This window comes from Esox lucius, chromosome 5, assembly GCF_011004845.1.
Source record: "Esox lucius isolate fEsoLuc1 chromosome 5, fEsoLuc1.pri, whole genome shotgun sequence".
NCBI classification, from domain to species: Eukaryota; Metazoa; Chordata; class Actinopteri; order Esociformes; family Esocidae; genus Esox; species Esox lucius.
The window spans coordinates 30,732,396-30,758,924 of NC_047573.1; the positions used below are offsets into that span (position 1 = coordinate 30,732,396).

At 40.9% G+C, this 26,529-nt stretch overlaps 1 pseudogene; it reads left to right on the top strand.

Annotated features, from left to right (window-relative positions):
- The first annotated feature begins 230 nt into the window (after positions 1 to 230).
- LOC117594486 lies at positions 231 to 11,275 on the top strand (annotated as a pseudogene).
- Positions 11,276 to 26,529: the final 15,254 nt, after the last annotated feature.

The window sequence follows — 26,529 nt, forward strand, 5'->3', positions numbered from 1 at the left end:
AGAATCTTATCCATGCTTTTGTCCGTGGCCTCATCAATGTTAAGTGAAAACATGTTATTCTTAAGCTTGTCGGACAGATTTCTTTTAAATTCTGGCGAGATGCCGTGTGTAATAAGATAGCCCGCATGCTGCCTCGAGACAGATGCGTGAGAGCGAGTTTATCCTCCGCTAATTTCTGACAGAAAGTGACGAGTGGACGAGCGATTGTAAACGACAGATCAAACTCTGCAATGAAGGAGCACAAGCGAATTTTTAAATCAGCCACGCGATCGGTCATCGAGGCTCGGATATCTGCTGTGGCTGTTGCCCCCGGCAAACGTGAGGTGTGTTGAATTGCTCGGACAGCTGCTTGATGACTAGGGTCTAACTCGTGCCGTGGCAGCACTTTTTTCCCGCTAGTACCATATAATATTTTCCTTGCGCACAAAGTGCAGAAACATGCTCCTGCTTGCCGGAGTTTTTGACACCAGCTTCCAAAGGGCTTTTCGTCTCTACCCACCTCCTCTATCCAAGACCAGCGCCATTTATTCTTTATGCCTTTATCGACGAGTTTGGTGTCTTCCCCTGGCTTCATAAAGTTGCGCTCCATGACTTTTCGCGTTTCGCGCTGCCAGTGTGGGAAACAAAACAAATTCGCACGTGGAGTGACAGCTGAATCAATCTGATTGGCCAAAACCCAAGACCAGCCCCTACCCTATTACTGATTGGCTGAAGTAGGCTTACTGGTGTGGTTTAGTGAAAGCGCCACTCAGATCTTGGGAATTGTCAGATCACGCGAACGCGAAACTGATATATATTTTTTTTTCGCAGACACATCTGTACGCCGGAAATCCGGCGTGGCGCCGGAGCGCTATCAGCCATGTAAGATGGATGTTAATGTGGAAAGAAGTGACAATGACACAACCTCAGATACTGATACTGGGTTGACACTGCACAAAGTGACAGCAGTACTTGAGGATACTTCACGAGTGTGTAAACTACAAAACTCAACTAGTTCAATGTTATCAGTGATGAAAGTGAAACCTAAAATTGAAGGCCTGCCGATAGACATGGAAGTGGATACGGGAGCAGCTGTTTCTCTCATTCCAAGTGAATTGTACAGAGCTAAGCTGAGCCATATTCGACTGCGCCACACAAGTATTGTACTTAAAACATACACGGCGAAATAATCTCCAGAGGGTGTCATCAAGGTGCGCGTGAAGTTGAACAAACATAGCACTCGACTACCCCTGTATGTAGTAAAAGGTGATGCTGCGCAACTTTTTGGATAAGAATAGCTCCGGAGAATTCGACTTAACTGGAGTGAAATCAAAACTGTAAGAGCAGTATACCAGGCAAATTAGGATACTTTGGACTCTATCCTAAAAAAATATACAAAAGTGTTCAGTGATGACTTAGGAACATTCAATGGATTTGAAGCTACCTTAAATCTGAAACCAGGTCATCAGCCAAAATTCTTCCAAGCACGTGTGGTGCCATATGCACTCCGAGCTAACGTGGAAGCAGAGTTAGACCGCCTGTCGAAGCAAGGGATTATTTCACCTGTTCGGTTCAGTGAATGGGCAACCCCCATCGTGCCAGTAGTCAAGAAGGGTGGCAACGTGAGAATTTGCGGAGACTTAAAAGTAACCGTAAACCCAGCACTTTGTGTGGAACATTATCCGTTACCATGGATTGAGGACTTATTTGCTTCACTGGCTGAAGGGCAGCGATTTAGCAAGCTAGATCTATCACACGCTTACCTACAAGTGCCAGTTGATGTGAACTCCCGCAAATACCTCACAATAACTACTCACAAGGGCATGTTTACATATAACAGACTACCTTTTGGAATAACTTCGGCACCATCCATATTCCAAAGGGTGATGGAACAAGTACTTCAGGGGCTACCGTATGTGCATTGCTTCCTGGATGATATCCTGGTCACAGGAAAGGATGATGCTCATCACCTGGCAAATCTTGAGGCGGTACGGAGTCGGCTGGAGAAGACTGGTCTTCACGTGAAACCAGAGAAAAGTGTGTTTTTCAAGAGTTCGCTGGAGTATCTGGGACATGTGATTGACGCAGCAGGGCTTCACAAGTCCCCAGAGAAACTGCGTGCTATCACAGAGGCTCCGGCTCCAGTTAATGTTAGTCAGCTTCGATCTTTTCTGGGACTGGTAAATTATTATGCACGATTTGTTCAGAACCTGGCTACAATTCTTTATCCATTAAATGCACTGCTACATAAGGACACTAAATGGAACTGGTCTCAGGAGTGTGAGAAAGCTTTCCAGGGGGCCAAAGCTCAATTGTTGACTCCGAGTGTACTCACCCAATATGATCAGAGACTACCAGTTTGTTTGGCTTGTGATGCCTCACCCTATGGGGTAGGGGCTGTACTTTCCCATGTGATGCATGACGGACAGGAGAGACCGGTGGCGTTTGCGTCTCGAACTCTGAACAAGTCGGAGCAGAACTATGCACAATTGGAACGTGAAGCACTAGGTATCATTTTTGGAGTCCGAAAATGTTATACCTTCCTTTACGGACGCCACTTCACCATATTAACTAATCACCGTCCACTTACTACCATCCTCAGTCCCTGTACGGCCACTCCATCCATGGCTGCTACAAGACTCCAGAGGTGGGCACACAATTACACGATCCAGTATAAAAGTGCCAGCAACCATGGAAATGCTGATGGATTATCCCGTTTGCCATTGTCTGTGTTGCACAAGGACAAAAAAGATTCAGTGGAGGTGTACCTCGTTAACCACATGGAAGCTCTACCGGTGTGTAGTGCAGACATTCGCAAAGAAACCAGAGCAGACCCTGTTCTTTCTCATGTGTTGGAGATGGTGTCCTCAGGGCGGTTTCCATTCTCCAAGAACTCTGATAATGCATTGACACCATTCATCATCAGAAAAGGGGAACTCTTTAATGCAGGACTGTTTAATGTGGGGACAAAGAGTTATTGTTCCACCTAATCTTAGACAAAAAGTCTAGGAGGATCTGCATGCGGGACACCCAGGTGTGGTAAAAATGAAAGCTCTAGCACAAAGCTACATCTGGTGGCCCAGTATTGACTCACAAATTGAAGAGAAATCCTAGACTTGCTTGTCGTGCCAGCAAAACCAGAAATCTCCCTGTCCCTCACCTCTACATCCTTGGCCGTGGCCCGGAGCTCCTTGGCAGCGTATTCACATCGACTTTGCTGGTCTATTTGAGGGGAGGATGTTCCTGGTGGTTTTCGATGCTCACTCAAAATGGCCAGAGGTCCACGTAATGGATTCCACAACATCGGCTAAGACCATTCAAGTGCTGAGAGGCTTATTCAGCCGTTATGGCATATGTTGTGGAAATTTCTTATACAATGTATTCTGATTGTATAAAGGACTGAGTCCCACTGTTAAGATAGGTACAGGAATGTGTGGGACCTGGTATTTGCATAGGGGACATCTATTGTCTGTCCAGATGCAGATCAATGGGTTTTAGGACAAGATAGGAGAAGATACAACAGGGGGCAGTAAGGTCAGTTGGCCCTTTGGGTAAACACTACAGTAAACATTGTGGCAGGAAGGATAAGGTGGGGGAAGATAGCATTTGACGTGTGTGATAGAACAAAGGGAAAGGTGTTTGATTGACATGAAACAGATGGCAGCATCTTACCACACCCCTTTTTCCTATGTGATATATACGGGTGAATGAGCTACATTAGTTAGAGGCTCCTCAGACGATTATGTTTGCGTAAGCGGTTGACGCGTCTCTCATAATAGTCTCTGTGCATAATAATTAATAAAACGGTTATGATGTACAAAGAGAACTTTGTCTCTGTGTCCCTTACTCCGAGTGTCGATACATGGAATTACCATCACAATTTGGGGGCTCATCCTCGGTTACTGATCCTGTGGTCTCCTACTTTTTGGGATTCCTCAGTACAGGTACCCGGACTTAAATTTCGAACTCGGGAGGTGAGGACACTTTCTTTTTGCGTTAGGGCGCGAGTATACTTGGGGTTAGGGCTCCTTTTTTGCGTTAGGGCGCGAGTATACTTGGGGTTAGGGCTCCTTTTTGCGTTAGGGCGCAAGTGTATGTGTTAGGGCACATTTAAATTCTGCAGACAAGGTTAGGGCCTTGAACATCTCACTTACGGGCCGACGGGTCTATCGACGATGTTAGGGCACGTTGATTGAGATGACAGCATTAGGGCGCTGGTATTTGTGTTGGACACATTTGGTTTGGATGGTTATGGGATTTGTTAATAGAATAGAGTTTGTTTCGCTGCGTTTGTTTGTTTTTTTTTGCTGCTTTTGATGTTGGGTAAGCGTTGTGGTAAGTTTTCGGCGACTGTGTTTCTGTTTATGGTGTTTGGACATGTGGACAATTGTTCTTTGAGTGTTATTAGGTTTTTCGCGACTGGCTTTTTCGTTCGGTGATGGATGCGCGGCCTGTCAGGCTGCTTGGAGGTGGATGGACGTGGTAACGTATGGGAGTTGCAGGTGGAAGGCGTAGGCTGCGGTGTGTAGACAGTGTGGAGTGATGGAAAGCTTTGGGAAAGTTTGTGTGGAGTTTATTGATCTGTGTTGTAGTTTTTCTTTTGCTCAGGTTCGATGGCTCGATCCCCTCTGATCGCCCGTCACCCCCCCGCTAGGCCTCCTTGGAGGTTTGCGTAGTCCCGACGTTTCCCTGCAATCGTAGCCAACCCCGCTGGAGGCTATGCTCTATGGCCCTTTTCGTTGTTTGAGTCAAGAAAAGTTCCATAAGTGGGGAGTTGTACACACCAGGTGTACACACCCGTAATCTCCGGTGTTTGCAGCTGAGACCAAAGAAGACTATAGACCCGGGGTTGAGGAAGAAACTTTGCTAACCGCTACGTTTAAAGTTATGAAGCTACCACTGGACATTCGACTGGACATTGGATTTGGGAAGATGCCTGTGCGAATCAAGACAACGGCTCTACAGACGTATTGTTCCCTCAAGAATTGAGACAGTTTCGGTTTCTCTTTGGCCTCGCCATGAACGATCCAACGGGAACACGCAGGAACGCTGAACCGCCTGAGGGAGGGGTGCGGACGGTCAGACAGGGGACCAGAGGGAGCATCAACCGGTGAGATTGTTCCTTAATACAGTTTTCATATGCTTTAGTAAACAATGTTGTTGGTTTTTGTAAGTCAGATTTGATGGTTTTGTGGAAGTTGATAGATGGATTTGAGAAAGTATGGTGACTAGAAGTTTTTTTGAGTATTGCAGTCAGGGCGGCTGTAGTTAGAAACATGTCGTTTTTGTTCCGTGTCCTGACACCCATTCCCGTGCAGCAGTTGGACTGCGTGATGGAGTATAGCGTGCTCCTGTATATAATGGTTTTGGATGTTGAAGTGTGGTGTTTTGGTTAATAGCGACTGTAGTTAGGCCTGACAACCATTCCTATGCAGCTAACCTATTGCGTTGCGATTAGTGCTGGATTATAAGCGGTTGGACTGCTTGAACATCTGCAATTTAGGTTGGACTTAAATATGCAATTGAGATTGGATCTCATACTTTCAGTGCCTGTAGAAGGCTCCTGTAAATTGCCGCAATTGTTGGTCAGCTTATGGTTTGGATCAGTATGCTACAGAAGTTGTATATGCACGCGCCACTTGTGTTTGTTGTGTATGTGGTTATGGCCCGAGTCAAGGTCATTTGTCATTATCTGTTTGTGGTCATCATCTAGTAAATGCATTTGTCCATTTTGGAAATCCCTGTGCACGGGGGTTCCGATTGGCTGCATTGTATGTTCCTTGGTGGGATATGTGTATTTGTTCAAGGTTGTTGTTACCTTGGAAGTTTTGAAATCGCAAGGTTTTGCTTTGTTTGGTGTCCACTGGGGTGTATGCGAAAGTACTGTCTTAAATTTAATAAATGGGATAGATTGGTAATTGGTATAATGCTGCTTCTTTAATTTGGTCCACTATGGGAACGACAGTAGTCTCAAGATGGGGTCTCTGGAATCATGGACGATAGGAAACCTGATCACCTTCCTCGGTAATAGCCAAGCTTATTTAATATGTAGTTTGAGAAGCACTTGAATGTTATATAGCATGTTTTAATAGGCATTCGAAATAGCCTGGTTTGTTCTGTCATGCTTGACCATGTTTTAATAGGTATTCAGGAAATAACCTGTTTTGTTGTGCTTTGTCATGTGTACGTTTGTAATTTTGAGTCAAACGTATTTATTGCGTTGATGATAATGTTTAAAACCGTAAGGCCTCAAGGGGGGTCTGACCACGATGTAGGTAAGCCTTAAGGAAGGTGGTAGCCGACTGTTGTGTGCTGAGCTGTTCGCTAGCACGAGTGGGTAGTCTGAAACCTAGTGATGAATTAGAATTTGGTACAGTGATTTTCTAATCTGGTAAAATAGTTTCATGGTTGTCTTACGAAAGGTTATCGTATTGTGTTTTCGCCCTCCTTATATATTGTATAAGTGGTAGAATGAAGAATCCACCTGGTGATAGACTTGAACGTTAAGGAGACACGCTGTGCTCCATGAGGGCCGCATATGAATCCAACATAGTCATGGCCTATGAAGAGGGTCACACAGCCAAAGCAAGTTTACTCCCCACAAAATTAGATGACCTAATTTTTTAAATGCTAAATCGAGTTTGGTTAAATAATGTGGTTTCTCTTATATGTATTTACCAACGATAACTAGGATAATACTTGTGTTTTTAGAACCAGCGCCTGCTACTTGTTCATGGAATGTATATTCTGGAATGGTACATTAGTGAACAAATAGGGTATTGATGTAACGGTGTTTAAGGCCTACATTGAGTTTTCCTTTGGATTACTTATTGTACCTTGATTATAGTGACGTCATACATATGTTTTCTGCCTGGATTGCCATTCTTAAGAGTTTCTTAATTTCCACCATAATGTTGAGTTTCTGTATAGATAATGATAAGCACATTTTTACAAACTGCGAAAATATTAGATAGGTTGGACACTAAATCTAGAATCTTCAGTTAACGAACGATGTAGGCTAAATTGAGAGGATGGTCTGGGGACCATAAACGAACATTTGGCCTTGCTAATGGCTCACCATATATGTGTTGAGCTCAGAGCTTCAGGAAGGGTGGGCAGGTCCACTGGGATGGCTTCCGCCACCCTTAACATTATATCAAGGTAGCATATTACTAAGGGTTAAATTCGAGTGTTCAGCCTGTTCTCACACGTGGTAATTTTACCAACACATGTTCAGTTTTGGGATGATAAAACATTAAGTGAAAGCAGAATAAGTTTTCCTTTTGGTTGCTTTAATGTTTACATTTATGATTTCGAATCAAATTGTAGTAAGGGTGGAGACCTTGAGTCATCCAACATTGTTAATTGCTAGAACAAATTCGATGTCTTTGCATGAGATATGCATGGAAGTAGCGATTTTGGCTGACCGCCACTATTTTGAATGACGTAGACTTACATCTAAAATTGAGAAAATTCCCTAGAGTTTAGGAGGTAAATTGAGTCATGATGTTTGTTGGTCTCAAATTAGTTTGGCCATTGCCTGTGTAGATGCACATTTTGATGTGCTAATTTGGGAGTTCCTTCACACAAGCGACCATGTGTGTGGTACAGTTTTTATTTCCTTTGTTTTTCTTATTTTCGGTTGTTTTGGTTGGATATTCAGTTTGCGACGTTTACTGGATGTATGTTAGATTCCTCCCCACTATCGATTTTCTTTTTAATTTCAGTCCTGTAATGGTTCTGCTTTCAAGCTTGAAGTCATTTTCTGTCTTGAAAGCAGGGGGGGATTGTATGAAATGATTATCTATAGTGGAAAAGAGTTGAACTTAGAGTTCAAAGCAAATTAAATAGGTACTTAAAGAAGTTGCGTGAATAATCTAGTTTGTCAAATTGAGTTTTTGAAATGTATGTTTTATGTGAAATCTAACATGGTTAGGGTTGAGTAGAATACATCTTGCCATTTTGAAATGGTTTAGCTAAGCAATAACTAATTTGATGGGTGTGTTACTTTTCAGTTAGTTTAATATTTGATTAGAAGTTATTATATTAATCTTATGCACTATGGAACAAGTGGGTAAAAACGTGCAGGGAGCACATTTTGTTATTCCTTACATGTTTACAAAATTTTGCCATGGTTTAATTGATATTGAGAAGATAATTCTGCATCAAGTTATATTTCTGGTAAACAAGTTGAGAAGTCTTACATAGTCTAAATTGCATAAAGAGAGGTACAGACCCACTGGAGCACTTCACTCACTGACACAAAAAACAGTTTGAGATGGATTTTAACTTGTTTGGACTCTTTAGAAGAGAAACAGACATTATCAAAATTGGGTATTCTAATTCTAATTTAAGTTCTGTCCTAGTAAGCAATCATTGGAAAGTTAATGGTTAACAGAGGTTTCTTTGAGGTGAATGAAGAGAAAAAAGGTTGTTTTACTATTGTGAATGCCTGGGGTGTTTCAAGATAACAACAGTGTCCCTTAGTGATAAGGTGACAATCCTTCAAGACCAGGGTCTGTTATCCTAGGTTAGTAAACCACCCCCCACTCCAGGGAGAGCCCTGAGGTGATAAAGGAGTAAAAAGGGGGGGTCATGATTTATGACAGGATTTCAGAGTGTGTTTGATGTGCTAGGATAATAAGAAGAGACTTGGAGACATTCACACTAAGTTTCATCTTGTAGAGAAATTAGGCTAAATAACAGTTATGTTAGCTGACCTTCAAGTTGGTGTGAAATGTTTGATTTGAAATAAGGTATTTGGTCCTTTATGTGAAACAATGGGTGAATTTGATTGTAGTTCCGATACAACACAATCAGATGTAAATCATATAGGTGGACTGAGAATTGTTCATGAACTACTTTTAGAGAATGGTACTTCAATGTAAGTAAACTATCTTAACTGATGAGTTTTTGGAACAGTAATGAGATATGTGAAATTGTGTTCTTCTGTTCTTTGTGTTGGTTGTTACACCAACTATAGAAAAGAGTGGAATTGTTATTTTGCTACACTAGCAGAACAGAAGCACCAGAGATGTTAATGTTTAACGATACTGTTATTGATTTCAACTGTTCTACTCTATTTGGAGAGAAGAAGTAGAGAGATATGGGAAATATAGGGTTTGAGTGTTTGATAGTATGTGGTTCTAATGTATCAGCGAGATGCAACAAGCTAACGTAATGGACATATGTGATGATGTACTGTGCAGTTGGAACTAATCTTCTTGAGGATAATTCACACATTCAGATACAGGACACTTGAAAGCGATTCAACAATAGAGGACTTGCTGGAGCCCAGAGAGAGAGTGAGCTTGGCTTAAAAGGACAACTGTGAGGTGGCTGAGGTGAGATGGATCTCACAGACACACAGACAGACTGTCCTACAGCTGAGAGAGGAGTCGACTCTGGGGCGCTGCACGTCTAGGGGCCGCACGTCTACAGGATGCTGAGTTCCTGTGAGCTGAACTGATTTGAGTCCTGCTGGTTCTGCAATGTGATGGAGAAGGCAACCTCCGACCGAGAGGATGGAGACGTAGGAAAGATCTACTGCACAACATCATGCAACGCTGATTGGGTCCATACCAGGTACATCTCATCTGCTGTCCAGGTAGCTGAGAGAGGAACCTGGGGTCGACGACACGCTACAGGAGAATGTCAGTGTTTAAAGGGTTAGACGCAGTGAATTGAAGTCACTGAGGGAAAAGTGAATTTTCTGGTGCTCGTAACCAGTCACTTTCTACATGGCCTTTAGCTCTAGAACCTTTGGCTAAAACTGGTCATCTTGGAATTCACAAAGGAGAACACACAGATTCTCCTGGCCTGGCTGATAAAGCAGCTAGAATGGAGACAACAAGAGCTGTGTCTGCATTTGAGCTGTGAAGGACAACACCTTGGAATATACATCTGACTTTTTCGTTCTGTTACATTGGCCTGTCAAAGAAATGGTTCATAACTGACTGACTATCTGACGTTTGAAGGAGCAGAACATTTGAGATGACATCCAAATGGAACCATAGAGAGGACTTTTCAGTGAATCGAGCAATTGGCATGAGAGAACTTTGTAACAGTGATAAATTGAAGGATGCATTCAGTGATAGGTGTTTATGATGATTTTAACATAAAAAAAAGTTTTGCTGTACTATGTTATGATTCTGTATGATGACAATGTGTGATCTTGGAGTTAATACGAAGGTAATCATCTAGAAGAATGTAAAGGAGGATTCAGACATTTCAGATTTGCTAAGTTCTCTAATCATTAAGGATAATAATATTGACTGGGTCATGTTGTTAAAGAGTACTGTTTTGTTGCAGTCTACATCCTAATGAGTGAACTGTTTAAGGTTTGATACCAAGGTTTGACATGGTATCAAGAGGATGGATTGTTGTGGAAATTTCTTATACAATGTATTCTGATTGTATAAAGGACTGAGTCCCACTGTTAAGATAGGTACAGGAATGTGTGGGACCTGGTATTTGCATAGGGGACATCTATTGTCTGTCCAGATGCAGATCAATGGGTTTTAGGACAAGATAGGAGAAGATACAACAGGGGGCAGTAAGGTCAGTTGGCCCTTTGGGTAAACACTACAGTAAACATTGTGGCAGGAAGGATAAGGTGGGGGAAGATAGCATTTGACGTGTGTGATAGAACAAAGGGAAAGGTGTTTGATTGACATGAAACAGATGGCAGCATCTTACCACACCCCTTTTTCCTATGTGATATATACGGGTGAATGAGCTACATTAGTTAGAGGCTCCTCAGACGATTATGTTTGCGTAAGCGGTTGACGCGTCTCTCATAATAGTCTCTGTGCATAATAATTAATAAAACGGTTATGATGTACAAAGAGAACTTTGTCTCTGTGTCCCTTACTCCGAGTGTCGATACATGGAATTACCATCACACATACCTGAAACTCTGGTAAGCGACAATGGCCCACAATTCACCTCAGAGGAGTTTGGCTCTTTTCTAAAAGCTAATGGAGTGAAACATGTGCGCTCTGCCCCATTCCACCCCGCCACAAATGGGCTAGCGGAGCGTTTTGTACAGACATTTAAACATTCTCTGAAATCCTCCAAAGAGCCAATATCATTGCAGCAGAGACTGGATGCCTTCTTGTTACAGTACAGAAACACCCCACACAGCACAACCAGAGAAACCCCTGCAATGTTGTTCTTACATCGCAAATTGCGAACACGCCTGGATTTACTGAAACCTTGTGTGGCTAACATTGTTGATCAAGCACAGAAGACCCAGTGTTTTTATCGGTCTGTTCACTCCAAACACAGAGTTTGACGTCGGTGACCCAGTGATGGTCCGGGATTATCGGCGCGGAGAGGAATAGTGGAAAACTGTTTCCTCTCAGACAGGACCAGTGTCCTATACTGTGGAAGTCGGAAATTCGCAAACCTGGAAAAGACATGCTGATCAGATGTTAGACTGCCATCCAGAAGTTTCCAAGGCCACAGAATTACCTAAATCAGTGGACATTCCTCCACAGACACCAGACAATGCTGGACAGGAATTGTCTTTGTCGGTCAGTGAAACAAAAATGTATGCTTCAGACCAAGAGGAAACAAAGCTCTCAGAACCATCCAATACTCTGTCTTAAAGTGTTATGAGGATCCCTGCTAGGATTCGCAAACCACCTAACAGACTCAATTTATAAAGTGTTCTTGAGTTGAAACTTTGAAGGGTTGGGCAATTCAAAACGGAATAAAATATACATATGTGTACTAGGAATATAATAGATCTGTGTTGTATACCACATAAGTGAGTTTACATTCAATTGAAGTGACACCAATTAACAAGGTTGTTACATTATTCAGTGTTAACGTTATGGTCATATGTTGGTTGAATTCCCATGTTGAGATAACTTGGAAGATGTGGGAAATTGATTAAGAGGGGAGAACCTGTGATGTTTTTGGGTTAATCCAATAGTGTCTGCAGTTACTAAAGGGCGCTCCAGGCTGATTGTTGTTGTGTGCAGAAGCAGTCACATTAATAAAAGAAATAAAAACTAGTTGATTCTCCTCTACTTTGGAACAAAAAGCAAGTAGATATTAAAGCTGCAAGCAGCATTTATCGGGGTTCAAGCTGTTAAGGCCTTTAAGCACCCAAACATCAAAAGACATTACGTTTTATTTAGCAAGCATTTAACCACTGAAATAATAAATGGAGAAGTCCATTCACAGCCAATACAGGCATTGTAGCATTGGAAATGTACGTTTTTCAAAGCTTTTTGACAGTTATAGTTGCACCTATTGTCTGATCTCCACAAAACTCGGCAGGTACTAGTTCGCGAAAGTAGGTTTTTTACATTTTCGCGAATATTAAATGAACAGTTTGATTGACAGTAGTGGTTCTGGAGGCAAAGTTTTTCAGCATGAGGAGATCTATCAAGTGATATGCATTTTTTGACGAAATTTGTAACAACACGTGATTAGAGAGCCTTAAAACTCGTTAGCGCCAACTAGTGGCCGATTTCTTTCAAAATTCTTACAGACTTCTAGGACCTTGTGCCAAACATGCCCACCAAGTTTCGTTCTGATCAGAGTATGTCAACCTGGTTTAATAGGTGCTCAAATCTCATTGGCCAATGGCGGCCATGTTTTTTGAGATACGCCAATATCCTCTTAGGCGTACATGGCCCCTTGGGCAAAGACACTGCATACCAAATTTCAAGTAATTCGGACAAACGGTCAGGTGTCTATACGTTTTTCGTATTATTTTTCGTATTATAGCGCCACCATGTGGCCAATCGACGCAGTTTTTTTTACTGTGACCTCAGACTGACTTCTAACACATGTATACCAAGGTTGGTGAAGTTTAACTACTTCTTGAGTTATAGCCTTTTTAGTAAAATAGGCTCCTCCCACAACTTTAATTTTGCGCCCCTAGCGACCATGAATCGAAATTTAAACTTTTTTTTGATAATTATTGATTTTCAGACTCCATAGAACATTTCTACACTGGTTTGGTTCCGATCGGGCGAAAATCCAGGGACAAGTTCGCAAAAGTAGGTTTTTGACAAAATTCAAAATGGCGGAAAATCTATCATGGCGGAAATGAAATCGGAGATATACGTTTTGTTCGTCTTGAGCCAAGGATTACAGGGATATAAGACACTTGAGTCTACGACATACGGTCTAGGAGTTATGACCACTTTCGCGCTTTAGGTCACTATAGCGCCACCTATGGGCCAATCGGGCTCATATTTTGATAACATCTCCTCGATTTTTGTACTACCATATGCCAAAGTTTCAAAGCTCCAGCTCTTACGGTTTGGGCTGCACGATGCGTTTTACGGCAGAAGAATAATAATAAAAATCTTTACAATAACAATAGGGTTTCAGCACTTCGTGCTTGAACCCCTAATAATCAGTGTTATACTAGCATATTGATGCAGACATAACAGCATCCTCTTCCTACCAGCATCGCATGCTTAGGGAATTCCTCAGAGAAGTTGATGCCAATGCTGATGATCTTTTGCTGCACAACAATGTGAGATGGCTCAGCAAAGGCAGGGTGCTAGAGCGCTTTTGGTCCATCAGGAGGGAATTAGCATCTTTTTTGGCAGAACTAAGCAGTCAGAAGGCAACCCAGTTCTCTCTTTTTAGAAAATTAGAAATGGATTGATAATGTGGCCTTTTTGGTTGATATCACGTCACATCTGAATTTGAGGCTACAGGGCAAGGACAATTCAGTTTGTGAACTGATGACAGCTGTTCGCTCCTTTCAGAGGAAACTGGAAGTGTTCAAGGAAGACCTGCAGGGAGAATGTGTACACTTCCCAGCAGTGCAGGAACAGGTTCAGGGACAGGGAGACTTGTCTTCTTTTGTTGATTTTATTGATAAGCTGATTATAAACTTCAGCAACCGTTTTGACAGCTTCAGCTTTGGAGAGCAGCTCACCATGTTCATTCAGAAACCATTTCTGATCACAGATGTCAGGGGGTTCTCAAAGGAAGTCACACAGCGCTTTAAATGGGTAAATGCTGGGTCTCTCCAGATGCAATTGGTTGATCTCCAAGCAGATGTGGCCCTAAAAGTGCAGTTTGTAAGAACAGACCCTTCCACTTTCTGGCTCCAAATGGTCCCGGAGACTGCTTTCCCAGGTCTGAGGAAAGTAGCCCTATACATCTTGACCATGTTTGGCTCCACATACAACTGCGAGGCAGCTTTCTCCACAATGAACATAATAAAAACTAAATATCGTTCCAGGCTCACCAATGTGCACCTTCACATGTGTATGAGAATGGCCCTGACTCCATTCAAGCCCAGATTTAAAATCCTGGCAAGACAGGCTAAAGCTCAATTCTCTCACTGAGCAAAAACATGGAGGAGTGGGATATGAAAGTGATACTGAAACTGTTCAATTGTTAAGATCTTTTGAGATGTATTATTTGTAAAATTGTTTGAGACTGTTGAGACAAGATGTGAAACAGAAAAGGGGAAATTCTAACTTTTCCTCCCTTTATATTAGAAGTTAAGCACTTCTTTTGAAAATGCACAATTTTCACATTTTATTTATTTTCTCTTATTTTGAAATGCAGCCCTAGTTTTATTTAGTTAATGAGAGAACATTATACATATATGCAGTAATACATATATGTTCAGTTCTATGTTACGTGACAATAAATATTGTCAACAGGTTTTTGAATTGTACTGAATTAATTTGATTTGATAGTCAGTTATTGATTACATTCAGATGTTGATACAACTACAAGGCTACTTTAATATATATAACACTAAATTGTTAGACATTAAGATCTTCCGGACCTTTTTCTCTAACTGGACCTTTTTAAAATGTAGTTGAATACCCCTGCTCTACGGTATTGCTAAACCACTACGGATGCAATATATGTATGGACTGTTGCACATTTTACGCAAGAGTTGGGGAAGAGAAGAGCGAACTTCCGTGCTTCAACTGAAATAAAGCAAACAAACACCCGCGACTTTTTCTGATACATGAATTTCTTTACAATTTCAGCCTTTGATCTGATAATTTTCACTTTGTTACAGTTGCGGTTTTAGCTACCTCAGACACACAACAGCGTCCCATAAGCATTCCCAAAGGTAAGTTTTGTCTTTATTTAACAAATATGATGTCTGTATCATTGTTTGTCTGTTTTTTTATCTGTCTTTGGATTAGCATCTTTCAATAATGTAATAATAGGAAATCCGGCGGAAATCCATACTATTATTGTTAGAACGTAATCTGATGGAAATGTGGACTATATTTTTTAAGTATTATATTATTATTGCGCGATCTAAATATAACAAACAAGTATTCTATGTTTTCATGAATAACTCAGAGTGAACGCTTTCCTAATAAGTTACTTAAATGATGTAGCTATTTCTTTATAGATAGTACAGAATAGCCTGAAAGCTATATTTCATAAAGTTAATTATATTTCATCAGAATCTGAAAGAGCTTTATTTCCGAGTATGTCTCACAACAGACTAGGAATTTTTTCTGGTCCAAAAACAAATAAGAATAGTGGACTGAGCATTAAGACAGTAGACTGAAAATTAATACATTTGAAAATACTACAACATATGTATGGTGCAAGAATTGTCCAGTTGATGTGAATGTGGGAAGGGTTATCGGTTTGTCCAGTTGAGGTTGTGTGTATATTTGGGGATTGATTATAGATTTGTCTAGTTTAGGGTTGTGTGTGTATATTAGAAATTGTACTGCATTATTAGTACATTAGCCTGAAAGGTAACTTTCAAATAATTAAATGATTAATAGTATTTACTCTTTGCTTCATTTAGGTCAACACATGTCACACAGGCCTTTGGTGTTTTTCCCTGGGACGGTCCTAGTTAGCTTTTGGAGAGGCACTTTAGGTTACCTTGTACAAGTCCCCTCTGATGCTGCCAAGAGGATCAAAGACCACCCATCTATGCAGGACAAGTCTGCTCCTGTGAAGGAAGAGGTTGTCAGGAAGAATGCCATCAGCATTGTCTTACAAAGAGGGGTGAATGTGTCAAATAAAGCTGAGGTGTTGTGTGAGTACATACTGCAGTTTGGGAAGTACAGAGGCAAGTACTTCAGGTGGCTGCAGGGAAATGATGTTGGATACACTATGTACCTCATAAAACATTTGGAAAAGAGAAAGAGGCAGGCCATTTCAGCACAGAGGGGAGCAGCAAATACAGACTGCAGTCCTTTTTGGAATACGCCATGAGCTTCAAGGATATTGAGGACCTTTTAAAGTTTGAGTCTCAGAAAACAACTACTCCTAGATTGTGACAATCTGGTTGGCCTTGTTCTGGCTTTATTCTGGCTATGTTCTGGTCATGTCCCTAATTGTTATTTTGCTTGTGTTCTACTAACAAAATCAAAAGGACATGTTCATGACAACATGTCCATCAAAACCTCCGTCTCCATGAGGGTAAGTGTTCATTTGAGTTCCCTTTTTGCATGTCCGATATATTTAGTCTACAAGGTAATGCAGTTGTGTAATTGTGAAATAAGTGTACAAGTAATATCACTGTAGTTTACATGTTGATCTTTTATCTTTTGGTATTTGTGATTCCAGCACCAACACACCCTGTACCTCAGCCTGTGCCGCCAGCACCAACACACCATGTACCTCAGCCTGTGCCGCCAGCACCAACACACCATGTACCTCAGCCTGTGCCGCCAGCGTAAAGACTGGCGTGGCATGCTAGAATTTCCAGAGATAGGTAGATCTCAAACTGCCGGGTGTGGTTTTGCCTGCAGTGTTTGACCCAGTACTGATTGCAGACTTGAACATGGCCTCTGTGAAGGTGATGGGGAGGGCAAAATATCCAGCAATACAAGTCACCAAAAGAGACACAGGAGAGGTTTGGACTCCAGTACATTGAGCAACGGTGCCGTGCTGTTCCTCTCGACTGGGAAAAGCACAGATCTCAGAGGACAGACGTCAGTATTCCTGACCCCTCTCCCTGTTGAGACAAGTCAACCCCCAGCAACACAGCTGCCATTAACTGTCTTCATATTTCATGATTCTGTAGCTCCTGCTACAGAGGCTTTAAAGAGAGAAAGCTCTGAGGAGCCCCAGTGGACATAGATAATTCAGAATAATACCACAAACACAGGCATTTCTCTCTCACACTAACTCAGTCACATGCACCTAAATATGCTTGCAGACACATGCATTCTGCATAATTACTTTCACTGAAGAACTGTTCCTCTCTTTCAGATCTGCCCTGCACACCTCCACTGCCCATGACCGCCTCACCAAGAAGTGCACGCACGGGACCTATCAAGACTGGTGGCCGGGTCTTTGTGTTGGACCACAATCGGTGGCCTGGCCCAATGAGGGTGGCTATTGATGGTCTGCTTGACAGGCATCATGGACAGAAGGACATGCTGAAACTGGTGGATCATGACTATGCTTCCATGGTGCAAAGTTCATGTGCAGACCCCAACAGCCTGCTTCACCCAACCACCAAACACCACATTGGAAGGTATATAAAACACCTGGCCAAATTAAAAAACACCAGTTCCTCCTTTAACACCAGTCCTGAAAAGCTCTTGGAGACCCAACAACTGTTGCTGCAGTTAACCATGGAAAGTGACACAACCTGTGTCCCAGTAACAGCGCTGCAGTTGTGAATCCACCCACACTGCCCTCACAAGATGCTCCTCTCACTGAAGCTGCCATAGAGAAGATTGTTATTGGACTGATAGAAAATCAGCAACATTTAGAGAAACAACAGCAGCCAAATAAAAAAACTGAAAAAAACTGTTTTGTTTTTTATCAGAATGGACATATTAGGTATTTTTATTGCTCCAAAAAAGTATTTAAAACCAATGGTGCAGAGGGCCTCACAATCCCCACATTTTTTTTTAGAGGATTTCATGTCTACACACTTTTTTCAGCAAGAACTTCAATCCACGAAACAGAAAGTGGAAAAACAGAAGGACAAGCAGAAGAGGAAGTCAGATGTGGTACCCTCTGGCCGTTTGTGCAGGTTCTGTCATTTGGAATTAAAACAGGGCCCTAACAGTCCTCACATTCATTCAGGGTTCCCTGGAGTGGCAGGGAAATATATTTATTGTCCTGCCAAGGTGTTCTCTCTTTACCAAGCCAAGGATATGGAGAAAGAAATGACCTGGAAGGAGTTCCAGGCATCAGCTTTTTATGAGGATGAGAAGAAAAGATGGATGGATGAAAGGAGGAAATGTTGATTAACACACACGCACAAAATGGCCAAAGTCTTTGAATAAAGCAATTTTGAAGTTCAATACATTTCTGTTGCCTTTAATTCATGTTTACATATTGAACACTGTACATGAAGTCAGAAGGGGATGCTTATTATTACAGTGTGGCACAACGTACATGAAAAATCTACTGACAGAAAAGTTTGGTTTGTGTAACCCCAAATCTAAGTTAAGATTGGCAAGGAGGTCAAAGGCAGGTCTGTCCATTCAAGTCGACTGCAGGGCTAAATAAGGTTTTTACCAGGTCATCGGATGAAGTACTTTTGATTCCTCAACAGGTAGGGCTGATAAGTGAGAATAATCCACTACAATCTTTAACTGAAGAGGAAAATCTTATGGTAGAATATGTGCAGTACATAAATGTGTTAACACTTCAAAATAATTATCTTTAATTGATTTCACATTTCAGCATACAGTGGATGTAAAGTCTACACACCCCTGTAAAAATGCCAGGTTTTTGTGATGTCAAAGAATGAGACAAAGAAATTATGTCAGAACTTTTTCCACTTTTAATGTGACCTATAATGTGAAAATTCAATTGAACAACAAACTGAAATCTTCGAGGGGGAAAAATGAATGAAGGGGGAACACAAACTAGTTTAAGTGTTTCCCTGTCAGTTATGGATACAAAATTGTGGCGCTTTGAGAACCATTTAACCAGATAATTTATGTTGTTAACATGTGGAAAACCATTTAACCAGAATTTATGTTGTTAGGGTGTGGCCTGTTTTCAGTTAGTGTCATCGCAGAATGAATGTCTGTTTTAAATGGTTAATGAATTTGAAAAATAAAATAATGTGTTTGCACTGATACTAAACAAAGACGAGGTCTGAAATAATTTCAACGCCAATGCATAGCTCTAGTTCCATAGATTACTGGAATATAATATTTGTCTATAGGGGAAATCAATACGTTATCAAAAAACCGAGAGGAGTTAATAGAAAAAGACGAGGTTTGAAATTAATAGGATGTGAACGGCGCGTATTTGCAGGTTTCTCGTGCGGGTTGTATTGCGGCTATTTTTCAACACCAATGCATAGCTCTAGTCTCATAGATTACTGGCATATAAAAATTTTCTATAGGTGACATGAATAAGTTATCGAAGAAAACAAGAGGAGTTAGTAGAAAAAGAGGAGATATCATTGGAACGTCATTTTGTGAATAATTATTTAGCCTAATACATTTGTAGAATATTAATTAAAAAGACCATTTGTGTGGGTTAGGACATCCCAAAACAGCTAGGCAATACAATACATGAAATGGCTTCTACACACTGGCCCCATAATTGTATATGGTGTGCACCTAACAATTACCCTTTTACAGAAATATCAAAGGAGCCTTAAAATATATCATAACGTACATCCTCTTTTCTTCTTTAGGTTAGGTTACTGGTATATAATCCATGTTGTGAACAGGTCTACATCATCAGTCCTTTCATGTAGCCTTCAATAGTAGACAGATCTTTGACACAGGTCTGTCCAATTGTCCCGTCTTGGTCTTTAGTTGCACTGACCGTACAAAACCCTTCTTGTCAGGGTAGATCTTCAACACCTTTCCCATTATCCAAGAGCCTCTAGGAGCTGTAGAATCCATAATAGTTACAATAAGAAGGAATAAAACATCCCCACTTCTGCCGCTCCTGCAGCAAAGGTAAGTACTCTTTCCAGTAAAGTATGCTGTATTTTACTGTGATCCAAAGCAGCTAATGCTTCCTTTAATTCCCGTTCTGCTCCAATAAAATTTGTTCCGTTATCAGACCTCATATGACTAACTTGACCTCTACGGCACATAAATGTTTAACGAGTAGGCATCTTCAAGATGCACCGCTCCGCATGTCATACAGGTGAAAATTACTCCATACCTCTTCACCAGATTATGATCTCTTTTGATTTCAATTGGACCAAAGTAGTTGACCCCCACATAAGTAAAAGGAGGTAAATCAACAACAATCCTTTCTTTTGGCAAATCAGCCATTTTTTGTTTTCCGACCTTTCCTTGATAGCGACGGCAAACAACACAATCAGAAATGATTTTTCTGCAGGCTGAGTTAGCACTGGTCATCCAATATTTTCTTTGCAGAGTAGAAAGCATATGATTTCTTCCAGCATGTACCAGCTGCTCATGGATGTGCTGCAAGATGAGTCTAGGTATGTGTTGATTTTTTTGACAAAATAACTAGATGCTTCACTTCCTCAGGCATCGCTGCCTTACAGAGTCGTCCTCCCACCCGCAACAACCCATCCTCGAGCACAGGATCCAATTTAAGAATATTACTGCTCTTTTTCAATCCAAAAGCTCCATTTTCCAACAAAGAAATATCTTCCCAAATGTTTCCCATTGACTAAAGCGAATGATAGCCTTTTCAGCATTAAAGAGATCTTCCACAGTCAATGATTGACCACCTAGTGCCAATTTAATCTTTTGCATTTCCTGTTCCACTATGAGTGACTGTGTATTTATGTTATCTTTACTGGCAGTTACAAAACATTGTATCGCCTTCCTTCTTCTCCTTAGTTCTAGAAGGGTGTCTCTGAGTTTTAGTAACCATGCAACTGAAGTCCTGATGCCTGTCCATGTTGAAAGATATTTTACAAGTTGGTTAGTAGCATTTTCGGAATTCTTGAAAATTACAGCACATACTGTCATGTACTTTTTTACATCTGGATAATATTCAGAGACTGAATGAGAGTCCACAACAGATTTTGGCCATTCCTTTTCTGGCTTCAAAAGAAACTCTGGACATTCGATCCATCTTTTGCATGATAAAAAACTGTCAGCTGATCAGCAGGGTTCTCCCTTGTGTTGATATAGTTCCATTGACCAATCTCTGTGGATTCTCTTATTGCAGAAATTCTGTTAGATACAAAGGTGTGAAACCGCTTAGTCTCATTTCCAATGTACTTAAGTACAGTCATGCCGTCTGTCCAAAAATATGACTTATCCAAATGAAGCTTCAACTCCTCGCTCAGCATTTTGTCAACTCAAACTGCCAATACAGCAGCTGTAAGTTCAAGTCTTGGAATTGTTATCTGCTTCAATGGGGCAACTCTGGCTTTACCCAACATGAATGCAACATGCACCCGTTTGTTGTTGTTTTCCAGTCTCAAGTACGACACTGTGCCATATGCGTATTCACTGGCATCTGAAAAATGATGCAACTGTGCATACTTAGGATGTCCAAGATCTCTGGGCTTGATACATCGGTCATCATTGAACTCTGCTATCTTCCCTAGATCCAGCAACCATTCTTTCCAGCAACCATAGCTGGTAACATATTTTTCCTGACCCATTGTAAGCAACTAAATGCTTGTCTTTGTCCCAGTTAGATTAAGCCGTTTCATCAGATGTTCAGTGCAGAATATAGCTGAACTTCCAGGGTCCAAAAAGGCATAGGTCTACAGCACCTTGTCTCCTTTCCTAGATTTTAACTGCACCGATACAATGGATAGGACACAGTCTTGGTCCCTGGCCCCAATATGACCACATGTTTGTAGGGTGACAAGAGCACTATCCACTTGTATTTCCTCTGGTGGTTCCAATTTATTTTCCTTGTCTCTGGTCGGAATATGAAGGATACTTGGATGGTTTTGACAGCACAGATTGCAAGATAAGCGACTCCTACAGGCCTTGCTTATATGGCCAGTCCATAAGCAGCCAAAACAAACTTTTCCCGATGCATCTTCTTCCCCAGCTGTTGACACCATCCCAATAAATGACCACCATTACAAAACAAACAAGAAGTATTTGCAATGTTATAAGTTGGGCTTTTATTTACATTTGCTTGTTGTTTTATAGGTTTTAAATCCACAGATGTATTAACAGATTCAACAGTTGTAGCAAAACTGCTTCTGTTACTTGATTTCAATGGTACTTTAATCCTGCCAGCTGATTTAGCAGCAGAGCCTAGTTGTGAATCCTGAATATCCCCAAAAAGAGGGTCAGAGAGGAACTTGACTTGTCGTTCAACAAAGTTGACTACATCAGAAAACATGGGTCTGTAGCCACGCCGCTCCTGTAGCTAGCAAGCTACAGTTCTCCATCTTTCCCTTAGTTTGTATGGCAACTTCATAATAACAAGCCTTAAGTTGGATACAATATTAATCTCTTCGATATACACAATGTCTTCAATAGCAGTACTACATCCTCATAGAGAGTATATGCCTGCAAAGCCTTTACGTCTTCAGACTTTATTAAAGACCAGCCAAAAGCTTTCTCCATGTACGCATTTGCTATTTTAATTTCATTTCCAAAGTGTTCTTTCAAAAGTGCCTTTGCCTTTTGATAACATTGATCTGGCACCATTCGATGACCACTCCTCACCAGCTCTTGGGGTTGCCCCCTGGTGTATTGTTCCAGGAAATACAGACAATCATCTGTACTTTTTGCCTTTCCCTCTATGCAATATTCAAATGACTTGACAAATCTCCCATACTGCATGGGGTCTCCATCAAATACAAAAATGTCTCTGAGTGGCTGAGCATTGCTGTCGTACAAGTAGGGCTGTAATGTCATTTTGCTGTTGCATTATGCTACAGATGGTATTCTCATCCATATTACCTTGCCCATGAGGGGTTGACTGAACATCTTGAGTCCAATTTTGACGTCTGTGTTTAACCTCTTTGAGGTATTAGAGAAACTAATAGCTCTAGGCTTCATTGCATCTCTTTGAGGTATTAGAGAAACAGTCTGAGCAGGTCTAAAATTGGATGAGTCTGCAACCTGAGAGGGAGTCCATATGACTGTCCTTGGTCCTGTGTATACGTCCTTTCCTTAGTGCGCAAATCCTGAGTATATGAAACAGAACTGGTTTCAGGACAGACATCCTGAATATGTTAAATGGAATGAGGCTTTAGGGTTTGATCCTTCCTGTGGAAGTCCCTTCTTTGTTGATGGATATCCTTGGGTACCTGTTCCATGGCATTAGGATTGTTCATCTTGAACTTCCAGCGCATGCTTTTCTTTGAGAGCAGCAGCACGTTCAATAAGCGCTGCTTTCTCTGCTTTGGCCTTGAGACGTGCAAAGGAAAGAAATGAAGCCTTCGAGGTTGTAGTAGGAAGGCCTTTGCCATTAAGATGTTTATTAACTACATTTGACACACTGTCATCTGGGCCAATATCATTACTTGAAACAGAGGAATCATCATTGTTAGTAGTAGGATTGATCTGAAACAGGTTTCCAGCATCATCCAACCATTTTTTAACATAATCTGTAAATGGCTTATTGATAGTCACTATGGATGAAAACCAAGCATTTTGTTTTTCACTTTCATCTTCAGGCAGTGACAATTCCATAAACGAGTTATGCATTTCATGAACATCATTGAATAATTTTAAAAACCTTTTAAACTTTATCTGCACACCAGACATTTTTTCCCTGTTAACCGATCAATAATTTCTTCACTTTGTTAGCTTGTGACAACTTTGTTTTTCTTCCTTTCTGTGGGTGATGAATCATTAATGTCAATCCCTTAAGAGTTAATTTAATTTTTTTCTTTATCAGAATGCTTAACAACAGAGGCACCAGTGTCAGTATCACTTTTTGCTTCCATGTCTTTACACGGTTTCTTTAAAGCTGACTGAACAATAGGCCCAATGAACCCCGCTCACAAGTCCAAGCGCCAAACTCAAAAGTATTTACAACAAGCCATCACAATAAACAACATTCGTCACTTGCTTGATACTGAATTCCAACATCGCACTCAATATAATCAATATGATCAAAAACCGCAAACAGCACTCACAGCCGACAGATATATTAGACAACAAAGCGATATGAACAGCTTCACAATTTTACTCAATGCAGCGCTCTACAATGCTCCTTCGTAGAAAGAGTAAATCCATACACCTACTGATTTGTTGTCCTTTAATGTCAGCGAAGTTTGATCTCGATGTTTGAGTCCTGTCCACAGCACGAAATGTAGTTGATTTCTTTGTTTGTTGTGTGATTCCAATAATACCCCAAACAATTTTCCAAACAATTGGATCCAGTACATTAATCCATGAGACTCTTCATATCCCGTGGTTTCTTACTTTTTGTAGTGACTATCATAGCCTAAATGTCCATTAACCACTTTGTTAATTGGTTATGGTGATGCTTGTCTCATTATACGCGCATTAAATCAATTCAAGCCATGATTTAGTTTGATGTTCCACTTAATGTAATTTCATAACGTTTTAACAAATGACTTTGATATTGTTACCGTAGTGCTGAGTGATGGTTCAGAGAGAAAATAATCCTGTAGTGTTAGCTGTAAGTATCATGGTGATAGCGGTAAGAAACTTGTTTTTGAGCTGCTTGATTGACTGCTCTCATCGGACAGTTTGCACTCAAGTGTCCAATCCCAGTGTTCCAAGCATAAAACACTGCAGTCCAATGAGGACAGCTCTATCAAATGGGTTAGGTCCCGCCCAATTGCATTTGGATGATGTTCTACTTCACACCATCCAAATGAAGTGTCTATAGGCTCTGTGCAGATGCATATGGACGAAGTTCCCCTTTAGCCAGATGTGGGCATATCAGTTTCCGGTTTACTTAAGGCGATCACCCGCGTCGCCCAAAATTTCAGTTTTTAGTTGATGTCTCCAAGACCTGCCTAAAATATGCATTAGTGATGTCCATCGAATTGTTGATGCCGGGTTCTCTGCTCCAACAAGCAAGCGGAACAAGGGATTCAAACTCTAAGTATCGAGTTATCCGCACAAACAAGTAGTTTACTGTCGTGTAAGCTAGTTAGCGCTGTGTTCCTTTTTAGTGTAGTATTAGGCAGGACAATATAACGCATACAAATTCACCCTAGCCTCAAAAACGGCAAAATAACGCTGGCTGACCTGGAACGCTAGCGCATCCCCATAGCAAGTGAATTGAAACAAACCTTCATTCAGCCTCTTCTAACCTGAATTAAGCTTAAAATTCCATTTGGACAGTTCTCAAACCCACATCATCCAAATGAAATGTCTGTTTAATTAGGACGGTGCTCAATTTCACACGATCTGAATGAAATGATTATTGCATTTGAAGAACGCACACTTTTACAGCATCCAAATGAAATGTCTATTGCATTTGGACAACGCACAAGTTTACACCATCCAAATGAAAAGTCTATTGCTTTTGGATGACCCACAAGTGCTCACAATGCAAATGCAATGTGTATATATTTATTTATATATTTAATAATGTAATTATCCATTCAATAATGTAATTTTTGCTTGTCTGTGCGATTCAAATGCAATGTAGGGATGGGACCTTCAGTAAGATTGAGGTGTTCCCATTCCATTATGTCCATGCACACTGAAAACACTAGGCATGCAACCAGAAATACTGATCTGTGATCATACTGATCACACATGAATATTCCAGATGATGTATTTTCATGTACACTCAATGTACATTATATTCCTTTGTCTGTATCATTCATATGCATACTGAACTCATATTGTATCTATAATATTCAATACTTCTAACCATATTCTTCATATTCCCCATTTTACTCTTTTACATTGTATATTATTGCTATATTTTTTCCTTTATATATTTCTTAATTCTTACTACGTAGATGTTGTGTGCCATGTTCCAAAAATGTTATTGTACAAGAGGAGGTTGTGTTATTCGGTGCATTTGATAAATAAACTTTTAACTTGAACTACACTAGTTAAAACTTGTAATAACCCAGAGGAATATCAGATTAGTAGTATTGGCGAGATTGCCAGGTTAACAGATACAGATCTTTGATGTTTTAGACAACACTCACCTAAAGGATTATTAGGAACACCATACTAATACTTTGTTTGACCCCCTTTCGCCTTCAGAACTGCCTTAATTCTACGTGGCATTGATTCAACAAGGTGCTGAAAGTATTCTTTAGAAATGTTGGCACATATTGATAGGATAGCATCTTGCAGTTGATGGAAATTTGTGGGATGCACATCCAGGGCACGAAGCTCCCGTTCCACCACATCCCAAAGATGCTCTATTGGGTTGAGATCTGGTGACTGTGGGGGCCATTTCAGTACAGTGAACTCATTGTCATGTTCAAAAAACCAATTTGAAATGATTTGAGCTTTGTGACATGTGGCTTCACAAATGCTTTGCTGCATACCTCGGTTGAAATTAGTGGTTATTTTAGTCAAAGTTGCTCTTCTATCAGCTTGAATCAGTCGGCCCATTCTCTTCTGACCTCTAGCATCAACAAGGCATTTTCACCCACAGGACTGCCGCATACTGGATGTTTTTCCCTTTTCACACCATTCTTTGTAAACCCCAGAAATGGTTGTGCGTGAAAATCCCAGTAACTGAGCAGATTGTGAAATACTCAGACCGGCCCGTCAG